The sequence below is a fragment of the Rosa rugosa genome, chromosome 6 (assembly GCF_958449725.1).
Source record: "Rosa rugosa chromosome 6, drRosRugo1.1, whole genome shotgun sequence".
Classification (NCBI taxonomy): Eukaryota; Viridiplantae; Streptophyta; class Magnoliopsida; order Rosales; family Rosaceae; genus Rosa; species Rosa rugosa.
In genome coordinates, this window is record NC_084825.1 from 36,711,862 (window position 1) to 36,732,350 (window position 20,489).

At 36.5% G+C, this 20,489-nt stretch overlaps 1 long non-coding RNA gene across 1 annotated transcript; it reads left to right on the plus strand.

Annotated features, from left to right (window-relative positions):
* The first annotated feature begins 2,033 nt into the window (after window positions 1-2,033).
* Window positions 2,034-4,673, plus strand: LOC133718837 (uncharacterized). The gene is made up of 2 exons (XR_009850619.1): window positions 2,034-2,103; window positions 4,176-4,673. It is a non-coding gene; the product is annotated as an uncharacterized LOC133718837 (long non-coding RNA).
* Window positions 4,674-20,489: the final 15,816 nt, after the last annotated feature.

Consider the following 20,489-nt stretch of genomic DNA (forward strand, 5'->3'; position numbering starts at 1 on the left):
TTCACCTCCACCACCTGTTCCGCTTCCACCCTCTCCACCATTATCAGAACTATCTAGAGTTGTTGTACCACCCCACGCATCATCACTATCTGAATTATCTTCTGGGTTTTTAACAACTTCTTTAGATAAGACTCTCTCTACGTTGATTCCAGCATTAGTTGCAGTTTCTACAACTTGTGGAAGAGGTCTTGACTTCCTTCTGCAATGTCATTTGGCCTCATTTGAATAATTGAACATTTATCTTCTTTCTATTATTCAACTACAGAGTTACAAACTACATACAGAGTTACAGACATAGTCACAGACTACACAGTACCAAATCTCTCCTCACACAGATTTGCATTTAGAAAATTACTTCTCACCCAAAATCGCCTTGAGGGGATTTTTTTCCTCACCTAGATTCGCCTTGAGGGGATTTTCTACTCACCTATGTTCACTTTGAGGGGATTTCTCCTCACTCAGATTTGCCTTGAGGAGATCTCTCTTCACACAGATTTTCATTTAGAGAATTACTGAGTTTTTTTTTAATTTTTATATCAAATTTTACAGATATTTCTTCACTTTATCGGGGATATATTTCAAATATCTAATATATCAGGGATATTTGACGATGTCGGAGAAATTTCGCAGAAACGGGAGAAGATAAGATATTTACCCCTCAAGATATATCGGTCCGTCGAAAAAAGGAGATATCGGGGGATATATCGGAAATATCGCAGATATTTAAAACCTTGGCTTGGGGTTTTATAAAACAGAGTTGGGAGGAAATATGCACTCTATGTCCCATTAAAAAGTCAACAACCCAATGACTCAGTCAAAATGCTACAAATATGCTGCAAGTAGGTTTGATACTTTGATATGGTAAAACTGATCAAACTGACAGCTCTAACTTGATTCCCCTCTTCATTGATCGTAATGGGATCATGTGTAGATTTAGGATTAGAGATTTATACTTAAGTTACTCTCTTTTATTCTTTTCATTACATTGGGCTCAAAGGGATCAAAATACAAGAAGCTCAAGAAGCATACAATCATATTCAAAAGGCAACACAATATAGTAATAATAATATTCATTACATTGGACTAACAGCACTGTTCGTTTTTATTTATTTCCTCAGCAACTGTAGCAGAAATATAAAAATCACACACAGCACAAAAAAATACATGCTCAATATCAATTACATGCTCACTAGGTAAAATTAATACAAAATCACAACACCACCCAATGAACGTCGGGTTGATCAAGCTGATGACCGCTCCAACTTGATTCATTGATTCAATTTAGGATTACAGATTTACACATTAAATGTTAGTACTCTTTTTTATTCTGTTTAGTACATTAACATGCAAATTTCGAAAATCACTATAGTAGCAACAAGACTTTCAGAAACAATTCAAAAACAAAAGGATCAGAATACAAGAACCGTATAACAATTTGTTAAAGCCATCACAAAACATTAATAATTTAAAAGTTCTAGCCGAGAAGATTGTGCCTAATTAATAAGGAAAATGTCTTTATCTGCTAAATGACAGGGAGAGGAGGCCAATAGCTTTGTTGACGTATAGCAGCAGCGAATGACATTGCCTTGGGCTTCAAGGCAAAGCCATCACTATACTTCTTGCATTGGATTGGAATGAACCCTCTTAATCTGTTCTCGGCTATGTTAAAAGGTTGAAATGCTAGGGTAGGTTTTTCCACGCCATTCTTTCTCAATTTGGTAAAGGGTAACGATAATGAGAAAATTCTTCATTTTCTTCATCGACCTAGCTGACTGGGAGTCTGGGAATGCTCCCCGAGAAGTTAGAGCATCTCCAACAGATTCTGCATTTCCTCATTTTTCTCTATTTTAGAGAAAATTGGGTCATTTTTAACTCCAACAGCTTCCCTAAACTTTCCTCTAAAATAGGGATTTTGAGGAGAGAGAGAAGGTTACATTCCCTAAATCTACAGCAAACGCTAAAAATATAGCGATAGAAAAGTTAATAAATGTTTCACGTGCTCCCCTTAATAAATGTTTCACGTGCTCCCCTCTCCCAAGTCCCAACGACTCAAATGGTTCAACTTCGATTGAAGCTCAACCGAGAAAGAAGACGGCGTCGCCGGTGAGTCGCCTCCTCCACCTCCGTTCGGTTCGATTCATTCCAATTTTGTACTTGTTTTCGTCTTTTCCACACTCGTTTGTTTTGATTGATCAGGGAATTTGAAAATTTTGAGTTCTTGAGTCCTTGATTGTTTTTTAATGGTTAGGAATGCTTTGCCAATTCTGGTAATAATTATCTGAAGGCGTTTGAATGCTCTCCCACTTTTGGTGGTCATTGTTGATTGTGTATGTTGCAGGGGGTGGCAATCTCCCTGGTGAAAACTTTCAAATTGATTTTCAGGTTTTCGTTTTTCATATTATGAAGTCTGGATAAAACTACACCTATGTATAATTTGTTTTTTCGGTGATGTCTGGAACTCTGGATAAGTGTTGATGTTGTAAAGCATGTCATGCATTCATAACGCCCCTTTGGTTACTGATAAAATGCCTCAAAGAGAAGGATGAATTTTCAAGCTTGTCTGCAAGTGTGCAACTCATTTTAAAACAATGGAACCCAACGCGCATAATACCTTTTCCCTGTATCTTCTTAACTAAAACACCTACAAGGAAAGCAGGGGGGGTTTCTAGTGTAGTGGTGACCCAATACACATGTAAAGTTCAGTCCAGGGATGAAGGAATGAATTGGTGAGCTTGGCTTGACTCTCTCTGGGTCTCAGTTAGGCACTGAAAAAGTTTTCATTCTCCTTTTCACTTTTTATTTTTTACTTTTGACAAATATGAAATATCATCATATGATATCATACCTCTGGAACATGGAACAATGGGTTGTCAATTAGCCTAAGTGTTAGACCTAATATGTACAGATAATAGGAGTCATTAGTTAGTTGATTACAGTGAACCATAGTATTGAGTAGTGGTTTGGTAGATAGGTTTGAACTGAAGGACCTGGATATTTTTCCTTTGTTCTACCCTTTTTTTTTCCTTTTCACCTTTTCCCTCTCACATTTAGAACAACGAGTTGTGTTCTTGTCATAGAGGATCGATGCAATATGAGACCAACGGTAGACAAATTCTTTCCTAGTTGTATATAACCCCTTGCAGATAACATACACTATAAATTTGAAGTGTGGAAAAAGGTTTTGTATACAAAGGTGGTGGTAGGTACAATTATTTATCCTAGACCGAAAGATTATGCACATACACATGTATGCAGTATGCCATCAATCTGAGATATAATTCGGGATTTTCCTTGGGAGATATCAAGTAGGAATTGCTTGCTCTGCCCCTGTTCCTGGTGCGCACTAAGCTAGACTTCTGTAGGGCTTATGATTGAAGCTTATACAAGCATAAGTACCTAGCTATTCACCACCATTTAGTTTCTATATGTTGTATTCTTGATCCTACATCTTCATAGAATTATATTGTGTACGTAATACAACAGTTTCTGCATATTATTCCATGCATCTTGTTCTTTATTTCATAATAAACAAATCTGGACGAAAAGAAACGTTCTAACCAACTACGTACTGCAAGTTCCTTGCATCATCATATATAGCCAAAGCTTTAGAAATATATCAAGTTCCTTGCATCATCATATATAGGAAATTACTTATCCTAAATATCCGTATGTTATCAAGTTGTCATATTTAATTAACCATTGATCAAGCAAATGGGTTTTTCACAGCTTGTACCTTTGACAACAAGGAACATAATTTGATCAATTTGTTGCTTTACTGTTTTTGGATTAATTCTTGCTTACAGTAGATCAATAATTTGATCAATTTCTTGCTTTACTGTTTTTGGATTAAAAACACATTAATTTAGTACACTTTGATCGACTTGATGCACAGATAGTTGATGATCATTTGAAATAGGTTGTCTATGCATGTATGCATGTCCCATTGTTTTCTTTCTTCATTGACCAGCAACAAATCTGGTTGTAGGTCCCATTGTTTTCTTTCTTCAATATTCACAGCTTATACCATTGATATTGTACTTAATGTGTGCCTTTGCCTTGTTTAATATTATGAGTACTTTTCTCATGTAGATGGATTACCAGCCTTTGCCTTGTTTAGTTTTTTTAGATGGCTTCGATGCCATTGAATTTCACTAACCTCCTTAACAACGAATCAGTCCTCAGTGACCTTAATGAACCACACGATTTCCCGGCGAGTCAGTATCAGTCCAATGGTTCTACTTATGCTCATTCACCATATGAAGATTGCACTTATGAAGAGACTCCTACAAATGAAGTTTACACTTACGAAGAGACACCACGTACACCTAGCAGCAGGAAAGCACAAAGACAAGCCAACTTCACAATCGAAGAAGACAAACTTCTTGTATCTGCATGGCTCAATATTGGTTTAGACCAGGTGAAAAGAGCCATTAGAAATAGCCGTTGTAAACTAGCTGTTATAAAATAGCTGTTGTAAACTAGCCGTTAGAAATAGCCGTTGTAAACTAGCCATTATTTTAGATTTGTTTTAAATGTAGAATATTTTATTGTTGTAATAAATGCAGAAATCTGTAAAATAAGGAAGCTGTTGGAGTTGGAGCAGAAAAATTATGGAGATTTTGATTTTTGTTTCCCTATAATACAGAAATTATAAGGAAGCTGTTGGAGTTGCTCTTATTGCTATATGCATAAAAAATCTCATTACTAGCTAGCAGGTCCCCCAAGGAAGGAAAGACCGAGAGACTTCTCCAGCTAAATTATTATATTGAAAAAAAAAATTATTATATTGAAAAGCAAGTATATATGTCATTTCAAAAAAAAAAAAGAAAAAAAAAAGCAAGTATATATATGTAGGTGAAGATAGAATTGGGTTTCATTTTCCTCCACTGAAACGAAACATTACTGTACAAAATCCACTTAACAACAATCATTTAGGAAAAGAAAAATGCATTAAAAGTTGACTTCCTTCAAACTAGTACTACTCTACTAGCAATGCATCCTTTTTCCAACATGACTGTTTCTGTTGTGTAGTTGTAATAATTAAGGACCAATATCCAAGGCCAGTAAGCAGCATTTCCGTAATTACACGCGAAGACAAATTTCATAATGCGTTGGTTTTTCCAACCATCTCATACAACATTAGCATGTTGCCTTATAATATTCATAAGATATGACAAGAAAATCGATTTGATGTCTTAATTTAATGCCTTCTAGTTAATCAAATACGACAAATTTGATTCTAGGGAGATCGTTTTGAAGGAAGATCCTTGAAATTATTTGATAAAAAGTTGTCTGTTCTTAAAAGATTAAAAAAAAAAAATAATTAAAAAAAAAAAAACAAGGGATTTCAGATATATGCACTTAATGGAATAGGAAATTGTTCGTTGTGAAATACGTGGGTGGGTTCCATTGATGAATAAGAAACTAATTTATAGGATAGCAAGATGGACAACCAACCAAAACTCCCTTTCTTTCCAACTCTTGTTTTCCAAAGACAGCTATTTGTTAGTGTCAAAGACCAATTTCAGAGCCAAAACCTCCATCTGGATTTTTTTTTATTAATTTTGAACCAAAGAGAGGGAGATGTATGTGGGGTATTTGTTTGGTTATGAATCAGGTACAAGTTCATTACAGACCTAACAATCAATATATAGAATATATGATCAAGATGAGCACTCTTTGGTTGACTTAATTATTGCTTTCTTGCGACCGACTCATTTCAATTCTTAACTCTATTGTAATTTCCTCTTATCAAATAAGGGAAGAAGAAGTACCAAGACCAGTAGCACACAACCTATAATAGCTAGGGAGACTTAGAGCAACTCCAACAGCTTCCCTATATTTTGATTTTTCTCTACTTTAGGGAAAAATAAGCCTCTTTTGCTCCAACAGATTCCCTATAACTATCTCTATTTTAGGGAAAGTGAGGAAAGAGAAAACCAAATTCCCTATATTTACAGCAAGCTCTAAAAATTTAAGGAAGAATATGGAGATTTTAGAGATTGCTGTAAAATAGAGAATCTGTTGGAGTTGGAGAATAAAAAAATGCTAAAGCTTTGACTTTTACTTCCCTATTATACAAAAATTATAGGGAAGCTGTTGGAGTTGCTCTTAGAATAGATGATAAGGACAACCACTGACGACTTGCTTCGTGCTTCCAGGTAGTAGTGTAGTTTTTTTTTTTTTTTTTCCATAAAAACTGCAGACAGTCATAATTAAGCACCAGGATCAATACGACAATATGCAGCACGCGTAATATTGCATAAGGTGGAGAGGAAAATGAAACAAAAAAGAATGGCTTTCTTATCTAAGGCCGGAGAATTTAGAAGTCCGACATTAATCTGTTATTATTATCTAAGCTCTCCGGTCTTTTCTGTTTACCTGTTTTGTGTTTATATGCCCTCTGTTTCATATATATTGTTTACCTGCAGGCAACAACATTACCTCATGTAGAAATCCAGTTACTGTCATCTAGAAAAGAATGAAGGAAAAGGAAAAATGCAGTTAACTCTTTTGTTATACCTGCAAGTTTTTTCGTTCCAAGTCTCTGGTCTTCTCTGTTTTCCTCAGTTTTGTTCAATCATATATATAGGTTTTCTTCTATAATTGTATTTTATAATTTGCATTACAGTAAATAAACTCCCAGACAAAGTTCATAATCTATGTTGTCTCTTAATTCATAAATGTGTTGTCGTCTCTTCATTTCCAGGACATTAGAAACTGATAAGTAATCAATTTTTATGTCCTTTAATGCCTTCTAGCTAGTTAACTGATGATTGATCAAGATAAACTTGATCGATTGTTCATAATTAAATTAATTCTACTAGCAATAGTTTTGAAGGTAGACGCTTGAAATTCTTTGATACAAAGTTGTATGGTATCAAAAACGGACTTGGCTTCTCTGCTATAATATGACATGCTATAATTTGCTTGGATTCTATCACAACCGTCAGATATAGTTTCAAGGGTCAGCTGATGCCACATCAAGAAACATCAAGAAGTTTTAAGGGCCAGATGATGCACTTTTTTTTCTAGCAAATTATAGTTATAGCAGAGAAGCCAATTTCATCAAAAACATGACTTCAATCAGATTTATGCATGGGGATTTGATAAAAAAATAAAACAGAGTTGAGATAATATGAACTCTATATATGTGCCTCTAAAAAGCCAACAACCCAGTGATGATTCACTAAGTTAAGTAGGAATTGAACTCCAATCGAATTTCATTTTGCTGCGAGTGATTGATCCCAAGGGGATCAGGTGTTTTAGATTTAGGATAAAAGATATATTATATGTATTCGATATTTTGCAAGGTATTCTCGAAGATGCTTAAAACTGAACCGACTTCATCTTCCTTTGGCTTAAAACATCAAAATGATCTAACTTATCTTTAATTGCAGTTGCCTTTAATTTTGAACGAGGCATTGGTATAGCACTGTTTTAATTTTTGCTTGTTTTTATCTGTTTTGATATGACACAAAGCATCTTGCTGAGCCATTGCTTACGATATCCTTCTAACACAGGGAAAACAATTTTACACTGTTTTGTGTTTACATATCCTCTGTTACACTAAAACCCTTCCGTGGAGAAATAAAAGAAGCCAAAATCTTTTCTAAAATCTGTTTTGATTTTCTTCGCCAGTGAGTAATGTGAAATAAAATTAATAAAAATTCGGGTGGTGGAGGGGATGACGATCATTAAGGCCATTGTACTAGAGTGGGTAGAGACTGGAGTCACGTTTGATTAGAAGTGACTCCTCCCTAGCTTGTTCTTGATTTTCTCAACTCTCCTCTTTTAGTTTCCATGACAGCTCTGTATTGAGAGACAATTGTTTGTACCGTCTTTCTCAGATGCACTTTCATTTTTCTCTGATATTTAGGAAAAATAGTCATGTTGCCAATGCTTTGGCGAATTTTGGTACAACCTCTATGAGCTTTGGTCAAACTGCATCATGTGAGTTATGTGCAGGATGTTCCTATAATCCAATGAACATGAGCAGATCCAAAAAGATACGCACTTTGGAGATAATATTTTTGAGTTGGAGACAAATAATTAACAGATATTAAACTTGGCTATTCTTGATATTGCCATTTCCTATTATCAGCTAAACGAATCCACTTACAATCCACTCATGTAAAATTGACTTCGGTGTGTGGTTGCAATAATAAAAGGCCACTAGGCAACAAGCCAACAACAATGTTCAGTCTGCTTTAAGGTCTCTGTTTTCTTCAGTCATATATACTGACTTTCTTCTATAATTGTATTTTCTAATTTGCATTTCAGTAATTACAAAACAAGATAAAGTTCATAATCTAGACGTTGATTTTTCAAAGCATCTCATACTACATTAACATGGTGTGTTTTAATCTCCAGGAAATTAAGATATGACAAGCAAATCAATTTGATGTCTTTTAATGCCTTCTAGCTAACTGATTATGATACACTTGCTCAATTACTCTTAATCGCATGATCAATTCTATTAGCGAGATAGTTTTGAAGGAAGATGCTTGAAACTGTTTGATAAAAAGTTGTCTGGTATCCAAAGCCTGATTTCAGAGTGATGCATGAGAATTTATATAACAGAGTTGGGAGGAAATATAAACTCTGTGTCATTAAAAAGTCAATAACCAAATGACTCGGTGAGTTAGGAACTGTAATCAAATTTCAGTATGCTGCAAGTCGGTTTGATGTAGTAAAAAACTGATCAAACTGACAGCATTAACTTTAACTTTATTCTAATGGGATCATGGCTGCCCAACATCGATTTAAGGCCCAGATTGCTCAATTCTGCTCTCCGTCTTGGTTTATCGACCCGAGAGGAGGCGGTGACGCCGGCGGAGGTGTTGCCGGAGGCAGTGGTGGTGATGACGGAGGTCCTCCTAGTGCTGAAGTTAGTTTGTTCCATTGGTGGCCAGGGTTATGTTTGGGCCCTAAAAGTTAGTTTTGGGGCCTGAACTTGGGCATAGAAGCCCACTATGTCCTTAATTATGTTCTGTTTTTCTCATTCAATAATGGCACGTTTACTTACTTGGAAAGGAAAATAATAATGAATCGGAGACAAGTGGAATGGGAGAAGAAAGGAATCGGTATTGATTCCGGAGGAATGATTCCTAAACCCATCTCCCCCCTTCGTAATCGAATTCCTGAGTATTCAGGAATCGATTCCTGATAAATAGGTGGGACCTACACCAATTCCGATTCCTTCATGTGTTAATAAACACAGGAATTCTTTTACCTGGAATCATTCCGATTCCTTTATAGGTTAGTAAACACAGGGGTGTTTTTATTCCGTAATCATTCCATTACATTTCATTCCAAGTAAGTAAACGTGCCCTAAGTGTAATGGATCACTGCACGAGTGATTGCAAAGGATAGGCTTAGGGCCCGGTAGGGTGGCTGCTACGCTCAAAGCAAGCGCATAATTTAACCCTGAAAACATCGTTAGTAGTATAAGCAAATAGGGATCGTTCTATTCCGGGGATTGAGGGTACACCTGTCATTGTCAAAAAAAAACAAATAAAGAATTAAAATAATAAAGTAAAAAGTATTATGTACAAAAATAAAATAAAGAATAAAAATATATACAAGTTAATATAAAAAGGGGGGTTTTGAGATTATAGAATTGGAATTAAAATTAAATGAAATAAAGAAAGTGTAAAAACACATATACAAGGGTGGAACACAAGAAACAAAGATCAAAACTACAATCATATGAATGAAATCCAATTACAATTCCTATAGTTGATTATCTATGTCATGAGAAATAAGTTGACCATGTGAAACATTCGAAGCAAATGATTTCCCATATTTTACTTTCCTTGAATATTTAATCTAAGTGAAAGCACCTAAATTAAACCTATTGAACATGCAATCATAGTCTAGAAAACTAGCTAATCAAGAACACATTCAATGCATGAAGAACAAAGAAAGGATGTCAACCAAAGTGCACAACCTAGTATGAAAAAGTCCATCTATTTGCAATCCTCCTTAATTGATTTCGACTTTTGTCCAAAGCCTTTACTACTTAAATCTAGCACCAATTACATGCATATATCCTAAGTTGGCCATCAAAGAACACATACATATAAAAGTTTTCCATAATCCAAAATCAATTAAGCAATCTCACATAAGCAACATAAAAATCAACATAAAGAAATCACAATTTTTATTCAAACATAGAAATTGGGCTTAAACTTTGCCCTTAATGTTATTGTTAACTAGAAACAAATTCCTACGAAATTAAATAAGGAAAAAGAATGAATTACACCGTGAGTTGGAGATGGAGATGGAGTGCTTGAAACGTTGAAATCTTGAATCTTGGAAGCAAGCCTTCAAGGTGGACGATGGAGGATATGATATTCCCGGCTCCTTCTTCTTCTTCTTCTTCTTACTTGAAAACGCAGAATTTTGCAACTAGAGAATGGAGAGAAAAATGGAATGGAAATGGAGAGACAAAGAAGATGAAATGGATGAAGGAATGTCTTTAGAGTGAGAGGAGAAGGTGTTTATATAGGGAAGAAAAAGAAGAGTGAAATGATAAATGGAAGAAAAATAATGAAAGTGGTTTGTAAAATATGGAAAAGATGGAGTAATGATGAAATGAAAGCAAGGCATGAAGGTGCAGAAGTATGGAAGTGATGATGATCTATTGGAGCAGAAAAATATATCCAAGGAAAAAGAGAAAAGCATCTAACTTTCTTCATGTGGGTAGGAAACATGAACATGTGAATATTGAGCTGGTTTTAGGTCAGTTTCTGCCCCTTTATTCCTTCAATTATTTCTCCAACAGGAATTCAGTTTTGGCTCTTGACTTCTTCATATGAAATGATCTACCATGAGTGTAGATCATTTTGGTAAAATTTCAGAATTTATTTCCATGCCTTTGGGCCAGAATCTCTGCTGGACTCCTTACGGGTCCAGTTTTCCAGTTTTGCTTCTGCAGGAAATTGGGCTGACTGTTTGAAGGCCTTCCACTCAAAACTAGCTCTGGCATTCTTCATAAGAAATGATCCTTAGGATGTCTAGAATGGATCTGGAAAGTTTCAGCTCATTTGGAGTTCATTTGGTCAGGCGGCCGCTCCTTCTTCCTTGCTTGGCTTGGTTTCTCCTAGCCGGAGTAGGAAAATGTGTAAAATTGACCTTTTAGTACATTTCCATTTTTCTCCATCATTTATAGGTAATTATGGACCTAATGCTCATTTCATCATCATCTACTCCAATGTACCTAAAAAAATAGAAATTAAGTTAAAAATCGATTCGTTAAGGAATTAACTAAGCAAAATGTGAGGAATTAACTATTAAAATACCACATTAAAATGCTCCTATCAAATTCCCCCACACTTAGCTTTTGCTAGTCCCTTAGCAAAATCAAAAACTAACAAACCAAAAAGACTATGACACAAAACAAAGAAACCAACGAAAAAAATGACTAAGTATGGAAACAAAAACACAAAGACTCAAAGAAACCAAAAACGTAAAACACAAAGCAAAACACAAAGAAAAAAAACGTCACACATAAAAGAGTAAATTCAAAGACAAAGACCAAGATGTTGACATCACAAAGACCTCTATTGCCCTTTAACATATTGTCTCAGAAATCTCATACTTTCAAGTCACCAAGATTAGCACTTAACCAAGAATCACATCATCAAGATATTCAAGAGCTAATTACAAAATATAATCCACATATAAGCATGTAAGACTTGGGAGTAAACAATGGTGGTGAGTGGAGCTCAACATATTTCAAACAAGTCATGATTCAAACCTCACATGGATATATCACTCTTTCTTCTCTCAGATTCAAGGCTCATGCTTAAAAGCTTATAATCACTCAATTATATGTGAGAGAAAATATTTTGAGGCAATCAAATAGCTCACATATATAAGAAACAAAAAGCACTTTGTGAATATACTTTTTTTTTCAAAAGATCTCATGAAAGATATCAACTACTTGCACGAATGGACCCAAGCCATATGTTCAACTCTTGCAACTCATCTCCACATCAAAGGTTGTCCCATCTTAATGATCAAGAAGGTCTTCTCAAAGGTTGTAATGGGGCCAAGGCTCAAGGTTTAAAGAAACGAAAGGTAAGGATTTATCAAAGTGTCCTAAAAACCTAGCAGAGCTCATGTTGATGTAGAGAGACTTCTAGAAATCCACCAAGGCATAACGTCATACCCATGAGGCTTTATAAAAGGGCTTAATGTCTTCATCTTCATTCTAAACTCCCTTTGATTCTAGTGAATTTGACAAAGACCAAATTTTTCGATAGTGGGCCTTCAATTCAAAACAATCTCCAAACTCACCAAGTATGGGGGACTAAAATCCATAAACATTCTTTCTTTTTTTTTTCTTCATTTTTTTTTTTTCACGGCAATACATACATATATTTTTTTTCATGGACAAGTCTACCCCCACACTTGAACTTTCACCTCTTCTCAATCTCACATCCTTGTCACCATCATGTAGTAAGTCTCAAAAGATAGCTCCACTAAGTTTTTAGAACAAAGGGTAGGATTATAACTATACTAAGGTTCAGGGGTAAAGGATTTTTAGGGTGATGAAAGAAAAGGCTTAATGTAGGCTCAAAGGGGTTTATCTAAGGGGGTCCCACGACGGGCACAAATAGGGACACATGCTTATTTGGCAATGGTGGTAGTTCCTAGGTGCCTTTATCCTTTCCAGAATTAGGGCCATGTATTGACAAAACGTCTCAACAAGCACAAGAGCGAATTCTAGCATTCTCTAGTCCATTAAACTTAATCTATGGCATGTAATCAATCAAGATGAAAGAATAATGAGATCAACAGAATCATCGCCAAGAAAATAAGAGTATAATTCATTTTTTTCATTAATCACTCAACAAAGAAAGGGCACATGGCTCAAATTCTCACAAGGGTTATTATGAATCATAACTTATCATCCACATGTTCATATTCTGTACCAAAGTTACGCATGCACCATATCTACTACACATTCATATGCTTTTCATAAATCATAATTAACCAAAGAATATCATCAAATATTATCCCAATCATGTGATCCTCTTTTAGCCTTAATTTCAGAGATATAAGCTCATCCTAGACAGTTAAAAGGGCATCCTAAGACTCAAAACAAAACAAAAACAAGAACAACACATAAAGTGACGCAACATACAAGAAAAAAAAAAAACGTTTTGGACTTAGGGATATTTCTCTTCTCCTTTCGGTAACTCCTTTGGAACATGACCAGGTGAAGAGAGGAACGATTTTGGCGGAGCTCAGCTCACTTGATTGACAGGGGACGAGACCCTTTGTCAGCACTTCTCATATCCAAACTAGACCTTAGACATCACATCCCATTGGATGCGCCTACGATGAAGAAGATATTTACCCAAAATTCATTTTGACTCTAACAACAAACAAACAAAACAAACAAACTAAAGAACAAAGATAAACAAAAACCGAAACATGAATATAAAACCTAAAACAAAGTTAACGATTTTTTTTTTTTTTTAATTTTTTTTTTTTAAAATTTTCTGATTTTTCCGATTTTTTATTTTGTTTTCTTTTTATGACAAAAACTAACTACAAGCATTAATCCTTCCCCCCACACTTAAATCATACATTGTCCTCAATGTTAAACAAGTTAGAGCATGCAATGAACAATTATCATGTGAATGGAATGATTAACTCAAGAAAACCTAAAAACAAAAACTAAAAACTCAAATAACATAGATACAATCAGAAAATAGTAATAGAGGAGATAGAGTTTAAGAGAGCAAATCTGCGTTGATGGCTCCTCCACAGCTACGGTTGAAATGGGTTGCCTCCCATGCAGCGCTTAATGTTTAAAGTCTTTCAGCCTAGACTTGTACCTCCATTTACTCCTTTGGAGGAGCGGTATGCGGGCGAGTGGTAGCCTTCTTGCTGGTTTCAGCCTCCGGAGGAGGGTTCTGATGGAGTGACGCAGCAGCGTCCTTGGGAGGAAACCCAGGAGGATAACTCTACATGTTTTGGACTTCCTGAACAAGCTTGTTCATCATTGCAGTGTGACAGCGGATCAAAGAGAAATTCATCTCAGAGATGTAATCGATCATGCATGTGACTCGCCAATCTGTCACCATAATATCATTGCGTAGAGAGGAACGCAGAGCATCGATCGATTCAGACAAGTTTTCCAGGGTGGCCACAGGCCGAGGAGCATGAGCAGCTGGGGAGGAAGAGGACTCTCCGGGATGCAGTCTGGGAGATCGACGAGGCAGATGAGGGGGACTGCGGGTGCGCTCTCGTGTAGGACGACGGTCCCCAGGATGAGTGAGGCCAGCGCAAGCGGCCGCTTGACGACCTTCTTCCTCCAGAGAGAGAACACGGCGTTGATTGACGCCCCTGCGAGGGGTAACCTTGGTTCGAGCCATGAGGAAGTAGAAGGAATTTGAAACTGCACGCTTAGACAAACCTTAGTAAAATCTGGAGGAGACAAAAAAAAGGAGGTATATATAGAGCACAAAATATGGTAGAAATTTCAACAGGCACATGGTTTTAACATAGCTTCTCCGGGAAGGAGAAGAGTTATGACAGTTCACGGCCCAAGAAACACGTATGCACATGAAAAACTCCCCCACGTGTAAAAATTCCTTTCTTTTCCGAGATTTACAGCAATTAGATCTGCTTTCGACTGTAGCTTGTCTGTCATAGCTCCTCGAGAACCGTTTGGTTCCCCCACGCGTCCTTTCTTTTCCTTGATTTACGGCATTTAGATCTGCTTTCGGCTGTAGCTTGTCTGTCACAGCTCCTCGAGATCTGTTTGATTCCCCCACGTGTCCTTTCTTTTCCTTGATTTACGGCATTTAGATCTGCTTTCGGCTGTAGCTTGTCTGTCACAGCTCCTCGAGAACCGTTTGATTCCCACACGCGTCCTTTCTTTTCCTTAATTTATGGCATGCTTTCAGCTATTGCTTGTCTAAACCCAAATCCCCAACCGAAAAAATCATTTCATCAACTCCAATCTTTCTTAATCACTCATCAGCACCACTCTTCAATTCTCTCATTCTCTCAACCCATTATTAATGGAACCACAAACCCAGCAACCAACGAAGGATGGAGTTAGCAACAAAGCAGCCGGGAGCAGTGCTACCATGCATTGCAGGCGGAGCAGTACCAGGTGGGTTCCTACTCCAGATCAGATAAGAATCCTCAAGGAGTTTTATGACAATGGAGTTAAGAACCCAACTCCAGAGCAGGTTCAGGGGATCTGTCTCCAGCTGAAACAGTACGGAAAGGTCGAGAACAAGAACGTCTATTATTGGTTCCAGAACCACAAGTCTCGGGAGAGGCAGAAGAAGAGGTTCACTTCGGATGTTCATGTGCCCATGGGAACTAGTTCTACTGATGCTGGTGGATCCATTAGTCTCAATTTTGGGTCAACTAGTTCTACTGGTTTTGGTGGATCCATTGATCTCAATTTTGGGTCAACTAGTTCTATTTTCATGAAACATCGAGGAGAAGATCACCAGGAGATTGAAACCCTTCCACTGTTCCCCATGCCTGGTGAGGACATCTTTGGCAACATGAAGACTACTTCCGAGGGAGGTAGCGGTTATGGCGGTGGCTCTCGCATTTCCCTTGAGCTCAGTCTCAACTCCTCCGGAGCTGCTGATTTGGCATAGTACAATGTATTATTATTATTATTATTATTATTATTATTTTATTTTATTATTATTATTATTATTATTTTTAATATATAGGACTCAAAAATATATATAGGACTCAAAATGAAAGACAAATATATAAATCCCTTCCCCCACACTTAAATATTGCATTATCCTCAATGTAATCAATTAAAAGCATGCAATGAAATAAGTAAGCATAGATAGAAGACATTTACGAAAACAAATCCTAAAATAAAAACAAAAGAGAAAAATTGAAAAATAAAAAGAAATAGGGAAAGAGAAAGCAAATCTGATTATATTCTGAATTGGGTTGCCTCCCAAGCAGCGCTTGTATTTTACGTCTTGCAGCCAAACGGTACCTACATTAAATAAAGTTAGTAACTATAATTAACAAAGAAATACAAAAATATATAAACAAGTAACTATGAATTACAAACTACAAGTATAATTTAACAACTATATTGTACATAAGACACAAGTTAAGTACACAAGTGAGTATAAAACGTAAAAAGTATTTTTACAAGTATAAAGTGTGAAACAACAAAATAATTTACATGTATAGAGTATTCACAAGTATTTCTTTTGTTATAAACATTATTGATATCGAATCAAATTCCAAGCGGTAAATCAAGTGAACGTGCGGCCCAAGTATAGTCGCCTAGACACAAATTCCCTCTTACATCCTTTGGGCAACCTTACTGAAATGGCCAGGTGGGGGAGGACGAACACGAGAGGAAAAATCCATTTTGGCATGAGCTACTCCCACATTGTGGTTTAGGCCCATTTGCAAGCACTTCTGGATTCAAAAACCCGTCATGAACGTTGTCCCCTTCCTAGACACCATTCCACATAGGCTATACTTACTAAGATGAAAAAGGTCATAAGTGTGAAGACAGTTCAACAAGTGTTAATAAAGGCCGCTCTCAACCTCAAGGGACCTGAACTAGGTACCATTAAGGGGTTTAGGCCAATATTAACAAAAGAGACTTCACCTATTCCTCTCAATTTACAACCTACAATTAAAGCTCGCATTCAATAATATAAATAAAATCCTAGTTAATTTAAACTAAGTTTCAAACAATTTAAATACAACAAATATAAACAAAAACAAGAGATTTTTCAATCCCCGGCAACGGCGCCAAAAATTGATACGCTCAAAGCAAGCGCATAATTTAACCCTGAAAACATCGTTAGTAGTATAAGCAAATAGGGATCGTTCTATTCCGGAGATTGAGGGTACACCTGTCATTGTCAAAAAAAACAAATAAAGAATTAAAATAATAAAGTAAAAAGTATTATGTACAAAAATAAAATAAAGAATAAAAATATATACAAGTTAATATAAAAAGGGGGGTTTTGAGATTATAGAATTGGAATTAAAATTAAATGAAATAAAGAAAGTGTAAAAACACATATACCAGGGTGGAACACAAGAAACAAAGATCAAAACTACAATCATATGAATGAAATCCAATTACAATTCCTATAGTTGATTATCTATGTCATGAGAAATAAGTTGACCATGTGAAACATTCGAAGCAAATGATTTCCCATATTTTACTTTCCTTGAATATTTAATCTAAGTGAAAGCACCTAAATTAAACCTATTGAACATGCAATCATAGTCTAGAAAACTAGCTAATCAAGAACACATTCAATGCATGAAGAACAAAGAAAGGATGTCAACCAAAGTGCACAACCTAGTATGAAAAAGTCCATCTATTTGCAATCCTCCTTAATTGATTTCGACTTTTGTCCAAAGCCTTTACTACTTAAATCTAGCACCAATTACATGCATATATCCTAAGTTGGCCATCAAAGAACACATACATATAAAAGTTTTCCATAATCCAAAATCAATTAAGCAATCTCACATAAGCAACATAAAAATCAACATAAAGAAATCACAATTTTTATTCAAACATAGAAATTGGGCTTAAACTTTGCCCTTAATGTTATTGTTAACTAGAAACAAATTCCTACGAAATTAAATAAGGAAAAAGAATGAATTACACCGTGAGTTGGAGATGGAGATGGAGTGCTTGAAACGTTGAAATCTTGAATCTTGGAAGCAAGCCTTCAAGGTGGACGATGGAGGATATGATATTCCCGGCTCCTTCTTCTTCTTCTTCTTCTTACTTGAAAACGCAGAATTTTGCAACTAGAGAATGGAGAGAAAAATGGAATGGAAATGGAGAGACAAAGAAGATGAAATGGATGAAGGAATGTCTTTAGAGTGAGAGGAGAAGGTGTTTATATAGGGAAGAAAAAGAAGAGTGAAATGATAAATGGAAGAAAAATAATGAAAGTGGTTTGTAAAATATGGAAAAGATGGAGTAATGATGAAATGAAAGCAAGGCATGAAGGTGCAGAAGTATGGAAGTGATGATGATCTATTGGAGCAGAAAAATATATCCAAGGAAAAAGAGAAAAGCATCTAGCTTTCTTCATGTGGGTAGGAAACATGAACATGTGAATATTGAGCCGGTTTTAGGTCAGTTTCTGCCCCTTTATTCCTTCAATTATTTCTCCAACAGGAATTCAGTTTTGGCTCTTGACTTCTTCATATGAAATGATCTACCATGAGTGTAGATCATTTTGGTAAAATTTCAGAATTTATTTCCATGCCTTTGGGCCAGAATCTCTGCTGGACTCCTTACGGGTCCAGTTTTCCAGTTTTGCTTCTGCAGGAAATTGGGCTGACTGTTTGAAGGCCTTCCACTCAAAACTAGCTCTGGCATTCTTCATAAGAAATGATCCTTAGGATGTCTAGAATGGATCTGGAAAGTTTCAGCTCATTTGGAGTTCATTTGGTCAGGCGGCCGCTCCTTCTTCCTTGCTTGGCTTGGTTTCTCCTAGCCGGAGTAGGAAAATGTGTAAAATTGACCTTTTAGTACATTTCCATTTTTCTCCATCATTTATAGGTAATTATGGACCTAATGCTTATTTCATCATCATCTACTCCAATGTAACTAAAAAAATAGAAATTAAGTTAAAAATCGATTCGTTAAGGAATTAACTAAGCAAAATGTGAGGAATTAACTATTAAAATACCACATTAAAATGCTCCTATCAGTGGCTTTTGAGTATCACCATATTTCTTATTCCTTGTCAGTGGGTACAATATTGGGAGGGGTTTTTTGCACCAACAGTGTCTGGAGACTTGGGTGACTGACAATATGATACCCGAACTTACAAAGTTATCAAAGTGATACCCAGACTCAATTTTTCGTATCTCTGTAGTACCTGCCGTCACTTTCAGTCACGTTTCTGTTAGTCCCGATCACATGTGAGGCACATGAGTTGCAAAATGAGGGCAAAATAGACTTTTCCACTATATCAAAGTCTAAATGAATAAATTCAAAAATTTTAATAAATTATTATATTAAAAATAAAAATTGAATAAATTTTATTACTTTGTTCTATTAACCAAAAATCTCAATCAGTGGTCATGGGACTTGAAATCTCATTCGCCGGAATCTGGAAACTAGGTCACGTACGGACCAGGGTTTTCTGTTGAGAGAGAGAGAGAGAGAGAGAGGTGGTTGGGTTGGTCTTGGAAGCCCAAAACCCGGGCTGAGAAGACCGAAACTGGGTCCGAGCAAACATGAATTCCGGTAAATCGAAGTTGAACTCCGGCGAGGAGGGGAAATGGGTTGTCTTGTTTGAACCCACGGCGAGGTGAGGCAGCTATAGACCAGGGAAGGGATAACTCGGAGGCTTTTGGAGCTCGAAAACGAGCTTTATGTATACCAATACAATTTGGGGCTACTCCTGATTGAGAAAAAGGAGTAGACTTCGAGGCAGGAAGAACTCGGGCAGCCCATTCGATTGCAACTTCTGAAATTGAAAAGCCAGTGGAGAATTTGAGGAAGGCCTTGGGGTTGAGAAGCAGTGTGTGCTTAATATATAGAAGGCTTTGCGTGAGATCCGCTCAGAGATTCCAGAAATTAAGTTTACTGTTGATTCGAAGTTGGCTTAGGGAAATGCTTTAGTTGCTAGCATAGAAGAAAAATCACTGCAGTTAGAGGCAAAGCCAGCGACCATGATAGGAGGCGGCGGGCTCGAAGTCGGATTTCTAATGGAGTTCGAATTTGGTGTTGCACGCCTGCACGGGACCTTCTTCCGATGTTCTGTTGCGGCGGGCTGGCAGAGGTGAGGCTGGGATCGAGTGATCCCTCCGTCACCAATCTCTCTTCTCTCGAAAGCTCAATTGGTTTGCTGGGTTTGAGAAGATGAATATGAATGGGTTCAAGAACATGAACAAATGCTGGGATTTCTTAGTTTTTTTTTCTTTTCTATTTTTGCTTTTTTGTTGGGTTTAAGAAGATGAACATGAAGAATTGTTAGGTTCAAATACTTATCTTGATTGCTGTCACTAAGATGGGACTGGTGGTGGATTTGAATGGGAAAGCAAATTGCAAGAGGTTGAATTTGATGGAAGAAGTCTGAAGAACAATGATGGTTAACTGGTTTTGGATTTGATCTGTTTCAAGGAAGAGGATGATGAATAAGAGAGAAAAAAATTTAACGAATCGAGTGTTCTCCCAAAAAAAAAAAAAGTGTTCTCCCAAAAAAAAAAAAAAAAAAAAACGAATTGAGGGCAAATTAGTCTTTTTTGCCTCATTTAACCAGTCACATGCATTGCACGTGGTCAAATTAACGGAAACGTGACGGAAAATGATGGCAGGTACGACGGAGATACGAAAAATTGAGTCTGGGTATCACTTTGATAACTTTGTAAGTTCGGGTATCATATTGTCAGTCACCCAAGTCTCCAGACACTGTTGGTGCAAAAAACCCATATTAGGAGGTTCTATTCATACCTTTCAATTTGCT